Here is a 6,006-nt window from a genome sequence, read left to right as displayed (position 1 = left end):
TAAAAATCCCAAAATATTCTGGAATAATCGATTAGTTAGGACAATAATCCATTATCCTTAATTTTGAGCCAAAAATCAAAAACTCTCTGGAATAATCGATTATCACTTAGGATAATTGATTATCAGCTCGTCGGGATTCATGTTTTACATAGTATTTGAAACAATAATCGATTATCACCTTCAGATAATCGATTATTACACTTTGTTGGACCAAATAAATTCAGAAACTAGTCGTTGCAACGGCTAGATTTGCATTAAATTGCGTGTATATGGCCGTTGGAGACCCTTCTCTATATATATCAGCCATTTTGGTCGCCAGAACACTCTTTTCTTACCTTCAACACTCAAGAACCTCTCATTTTCTCAAAATTCTCAAAAACTCTCAAAGCTTCCCTCTCCTTTACCTCAATAATGGCTGAACCCTCTCATAGGAAGATTCCTACCCGTAGAAGGACTGCATCTCGTGCCCCTCAACCCTCAACTGCACCTAGGACTGCCTCCATTGAAGGATGGATTTCAGATGAAGATAGAAGATCTAAATTCATCACATTATGGAAAGACAAGCCCCTTATTACTCCGAAATTCATCCAGTCTCAATGGATTGTCAATCATCGTTTCACAATTCTTGTTTTTCTTGCTGAACAAGGGGTCAAATTCTTCACAGAAATGCAAGGCACCTACTACCCCGATTTGGTACGAGCCTTCTACTTCAATTACAAATTCAGAGATGGAGTGGGTTTTACAAAGGTGAAAGGTGTTGACATTATTCTGGATGATGATATTTGGGAAAATGTTGCTCAATTTCCCATTCAAGATGGCACATCTCCAATCCTCACTGCTGGCATTGAAGGGTTCAACAGAATATTCGCTTATAGATCCTTTATGCGACGACCGGATCAAGAAATAGACCACCAATTGCTTGCAGGACCTCTCAAAGTTGATGAGCGTCTACTTCACTATCTTATTGTTTGGATTATATGTCCACGTGGTACAAATCACGCACAGTGCAGTGAAGCAGATCTTATGATCATTTATGCTATGCTCAATCACATTCCTATCCATTGGCCAAGCATCATTCTTGACACCATGCTCAAAGCCAAGAGATTGCCTCAATATCCACTCCCGTACTCCTTGCTCATCTCTCGTATTTGTGAGTACAAAGGTGTAAATGTCTCTGATGCAATCTCATAAAACCACTGAGGCAAACAAAATTGCGGAAAACTCCTTGAAGCAAATTAAATTTATTCCTTTTGGGAATACCTACATTCACAAGGATGATATGCCTTCCTCGAACAATGAAGAAGAAAAGAATCCTCCCACTGCTCCTATTCCTCCCGTTGACACAAATATTGGATCATCCAGTGGTGTTGGTGGCTCATCCTCTTCTTTAGAGGATCACATTTTAAACCTAAACCAGAGACTTGAAGAATTCTTTCTTCTTTCCACTCACCGATATGAAGAAGTCTTTGGCTTAATTAGAGGACTAGATTTTAGGATTTCTAATTTAGAACATAAGTTTGATAAATATGATGAAGGTGATGACATGAGTCAAGACTTTTAAAGGTCTACATCATAGTTATCTTTTATTGCTATTGTAAAATGTTTTCCAGTTTATTATTTCTTAATAAAAGTCTATTTTTATTGTTATTCTTTACAATTGTCTGATTGAGGGGGAGCTTTTATATTAAAACTTTTTTCATATGATCAAAACAGGGGGAGAAAAAGTTTAAAAGTTTAAACCAAACAATGCTACTAACAAATCTACTTGTAAGGTATTTTGATTGCAGATACTTTAAACATATTGTTTTGATCATCATCAAAAAGGGGGAGATTGTTGGCAAAAGTAATACAAGTCTAAATGCTGAAGCAAGATTTTGATGATGATAAAAAAAGCCTGAAAGCCATCTGGAAGTCAATATGAAGAACATGTGCTGTTATGTTTAAAGCTATCTTGAAAAGTGTAATTAGAATAGTTAGAATCAATATTGCACAAGAAAATTCTGGTATTTCTCGAAAAATCAAAGTGATAATCGATTATCCTTACCTGAAAATTTTTTTCAAGAAAGCATTGGAATAATCGATTATCACCTCTGATAATCGATTATTTGTTCAAAAATTTGTTTTTCATAAAACACACTGGAATAATCGAATATCACTAGTGATAATCGATTATCCTAGTTCAGCTTTTTGACCTAATTTCTGGAACCCCTATTTATGAACATCAGAGTTACTTCTCACTTACCTTTTTTAGAAGCTATAGTGCTAGTGTTGTGACTGCAAGAGAGTTCTCTGAGTGTTCTAAATAGAAGCTTTGAAAAACCTAGTGTGAGTAGAGCGATAACTTTTCCTGAGAGGTGTTCTAGGAGATTGAGTGCTGCTGCTGTTGCTAGGAAAGCTAAGGTCAAGGTTCTCTGTGTGATTCAAAGAAAGGTGTTCATCTCTTGTGTGTTCAAGAGAGGTGTTTTCTTTCCTTACTCTTTTACTATCTGATTGTAAATCTGTTATTTGTTAGTGATTTAGTTAATCTCGTTTTTTAGAGATTAACAACTGGAAGTAGGGTCTTTTGATCCGAACCAGTATAAATACTTGTGTTCAACATGGATTTGTTGATGGTTATGTAAATTGGACTCTTCATGGTGAGAAGAAATGGGAAGATAAGTCATCAACATCTGTCATCCAAGATTCTATTGATGAGAGCAAAAGGCCATATGTAGATATCACTATTGATGCTTCTTTGGGTAGATTCAATTCTAAAGTGGAAGAAGATCCAAATCCTTCAGCTGCAAAGTTTTGCAACTTATTAAGGGATGTTGATGAACCTTTATGGGATGGTTGCAAAAAACATTCAAAATTGTCAACTACAACACAAGTCCTAAACTTCAAGTCAAAGTTTAGCATGAGTGTAAATTGTTATGGTCGAATGATTTCCATAATTAAAAGCATGCTTCCAGAGTCAGAAAGGTTGCCTGAAAATTTGTATAGATCAAAGAAAATGGTTAGTGAGTTGGGATTAGGATATAAGAAGATAGATGCATGTCCTAATCATTGCATGTTGTATTACAAAGAAAATAGTGACAAGAAGGTTTGTTCGATCTGTAAAGAACCACGATTTAAGATGAAGACATCTACAAATAAGAAGGATGTTCCTTCCTTGATATTGAGATATTTTCCCCTTGTTCCAAGACTTCAACGCCTATACATGTCTAAGAATACTTCAAAATACATGCGTTGGCATGCAGATGGAGTACGTCGAGATGAATTAGTGATGACACATCCATCTGATGCAGAGGCTTGGAAGCAATTTAATCATACACATCCTACATTCTCACAAGATTCTCGGAATGTTAGGCTTGGGCTTTGCACAGATGGTTTTAATCCATTTAGCAATAAAGGTACCCCATATTCATGTTGGCCTGTTTTTGTCACACCGTATAATCTTCCACCAAGTATGTGTATGAAAAAGGAATACATTTTTCTTACACTTGTGATTCCTGGACCAAAGTCACCTGGTAAAAGTTTAGATGTGTATCTCCGACCTTTAGTTGATAAATTAAAGATGTTATGGGATATTGGGGTAAACACTTTTGATACATGGAGAAAACAAAATTTCATTATGAAAGCAGCATTGTTGTGGACAATAAGTGATTTTTCAGCATATGGAATGTTGTCCGGGTGGAGCACTCATGGGAGACTTGCTTGTCCATATTGTATGGAGAATAGTAAATCATTTGGTTTGAAGTATGGTAGGAAGCCTTGTTGGTTTGATTGTCATCGTCAACATTTGTCTATTGATCATCCTTTTCGTCATTATCGATACTCTTTTAAGAAGTTTGTAGTAGAAAACTTTTTACCTCCAGAACACTTGAGTGGTATAGATATCTTAAATAGAGTGAATCAACTTCAAGAAATTAACTTTGGCTTGAAATCAACCAAGATAAAGCAGCCTGGCTTTTTAGAACTCATAACTGGGTAAAGAAAAGCATATTTTGGGAATTGCCATATTGGTCCACCAATCTAATTCGACATAATTTGGATGTTATGCATGTTGAAAAGAATGTGTTTGACAATGTGTTCAACATTGTTATGGACATAAAGGACAAGACAAAAGATAATGCAAATGCAAGACAAGATTTGAAGTTGATATGCAAACGTCCTAGGTTAGAGTTAATAGTTGAGAATGAAAAGTGTAAAAAACCAAAGGCAACATATGGCTTGAATTTGGATCAAAGAAAGAAGGTGTGTGAATGGATAAAACAACTGAATTTTCCGTATGGGTACTCATCTAACCTATCACGTTGCATTAATCTAGATGAAGGAAAAATATACGGAATGAAGAGTCACGATTGCCATGTTTTTATGCAAAGACTTATTCCTTTGGCATTTCATGACATGTTGCCAAGGCCAATATGGAAAGTTTTAACTGAACTGAGTTTGTTCTTTAAAGAGATTTGTGCAATTGGAATACGTGTTTCTATCATGGACAATGTCAGACTTTCCATCATTCAAACAATTTGCAAGCTTGAGAAGATTTTTCCACCAGCATTTTTTTACTCAATGGAACATTTGGTAATACATCTCCCATATGAAGTTAAGGTTGGAAGACCTGTGCAATATAGATGGATGTATCCATTTGAGAGATGTATGTTGTACTTGAAAAGGAAGGTTCGAAATAAGGCAAAAGTTGAAGGATCTATTTGTGAAGCATATATTTTGGAAGAAATTTCTAACTTTGCTTCTTTATATTTTGATCCAAGCATTCAAACAAGGTACATTAATATTCCTCGTAATGATGATGGCCGTGAACAAAAAATGGACAATAAATTGTCTATTTTTAAACATCCATGTCGCCCTATTGGCAAAGGTCAACATATATTCTTAACAGATGAAGAACTTCAGATTGTTGAGACATATATCTTGGTGAATTGTAAAGAATCTGAATCTTATCTTCAGTAAGTTTTCTTTTTAATTTAGTTTATGCATTTTATAATTATATTAGTTATGTTATTAATTACCGTATTGTTAGACAATTCGAGGATTCACTAAAGGAAAGAAATCCTAATATATATGAGAATGAAATACTCAGAGCTCGAGATAGAGATTTTAGTAGATGGTTGAAACAACAAGTAAGTAGTCTCTCCCACACTCTTTATAATGTACAATTTAATATTTATTAATTATAATAATGATATAATTATGTGTTTTCACTTTTCCAATCATTCATAGGTTAGTACAGGTCATGTCCAAGATTAAAAGATTCGAGAGATAAGTTATGGCTCATTGAAGGTTGTGACTTCTTATAATGGTTTGATTGTTAATGGATATAGATTCCATACAAAGGATTATGGACATAATAAGTCCACCATGAATAGTGGGATATGTGTTCGAGGAAACATATATGGTGAAAATGATTTGGACTATTATCGTATTGTTGAGGAGATATTAGAATTATCATATGTTGGATTTGAAAACAAAGTGGTTATTCTACATTGTCACTGGTTTGACCCTGTCAATGGTGTTAAAGTTGATAATGTCTATGGGTTGGTTGATATCAATCATAAATCAAAGCTTCAAACAAATGAGCCATTTGTATTAGCTGGACAAGCTCAACAAGTCTATTATACAAAATATCCTCAAAATGGGAATAAAAATACTAGTGATTGGTGGGCAGCTTACAAGATTAGAGCAAAATTGTTTATAGTTGAGACGATGAATAATGAAGAAGATTTTTCAAATGAGCAAATTGCTATTGATTATTTTCAAGATGAAGAGTCCACGAGAATGAGTACTATTCTTATTGACAATGAGATCATACAACTATTTGACGCACATGCTCCAATGGAAGAAGTAAATATGGATGATATATAAAGTTCAATTGAAAATGTAAATCATGATGAGGTAAACAATGAACACAATGAGGATGATGGGTTCATGGATGAAGATGAGAAGTTAGATGATTTATATGATTCAAATATGGAGTTAGATGAATCTGATGAAGAATGGTTATGA

At 34.6% G+C, this 6,006-nt stretch overlaps 1 pseudogene; it reads left to right on the top strand.

The window, feature by feature from the left end:
- The first annotated feature begins 4,270 nt into the window (after window positions 1-4,270).
- LOC146884712 (uncharacterized) lies at window positions 4,271-6,006 on the top strand (annotated as a pseudogene).

The sequence above is a fragment of the Vigna unguiculata genome, chromosome 7 (genome assembly GCF_037176805.1).
Source record: "Vigna unguiculata cultivar grain cowpea cultivar isolate G323 ecotype 2 chromosome 7, ASM3717680v1, whole genome shotgun sequence".
Classification (NCBI taxonomy): domain Eukaryota; kingdom Viridiplantae; phylum Streptophyta; class Magnoliopsida; order Fabales; family Fabaceae; genus Vigna; species Vigna unguiculata.
Note: the sequence above shows the minus strand (reverse complement) of the source record. Positions and strands in the feature narration are given on the sequence as shown.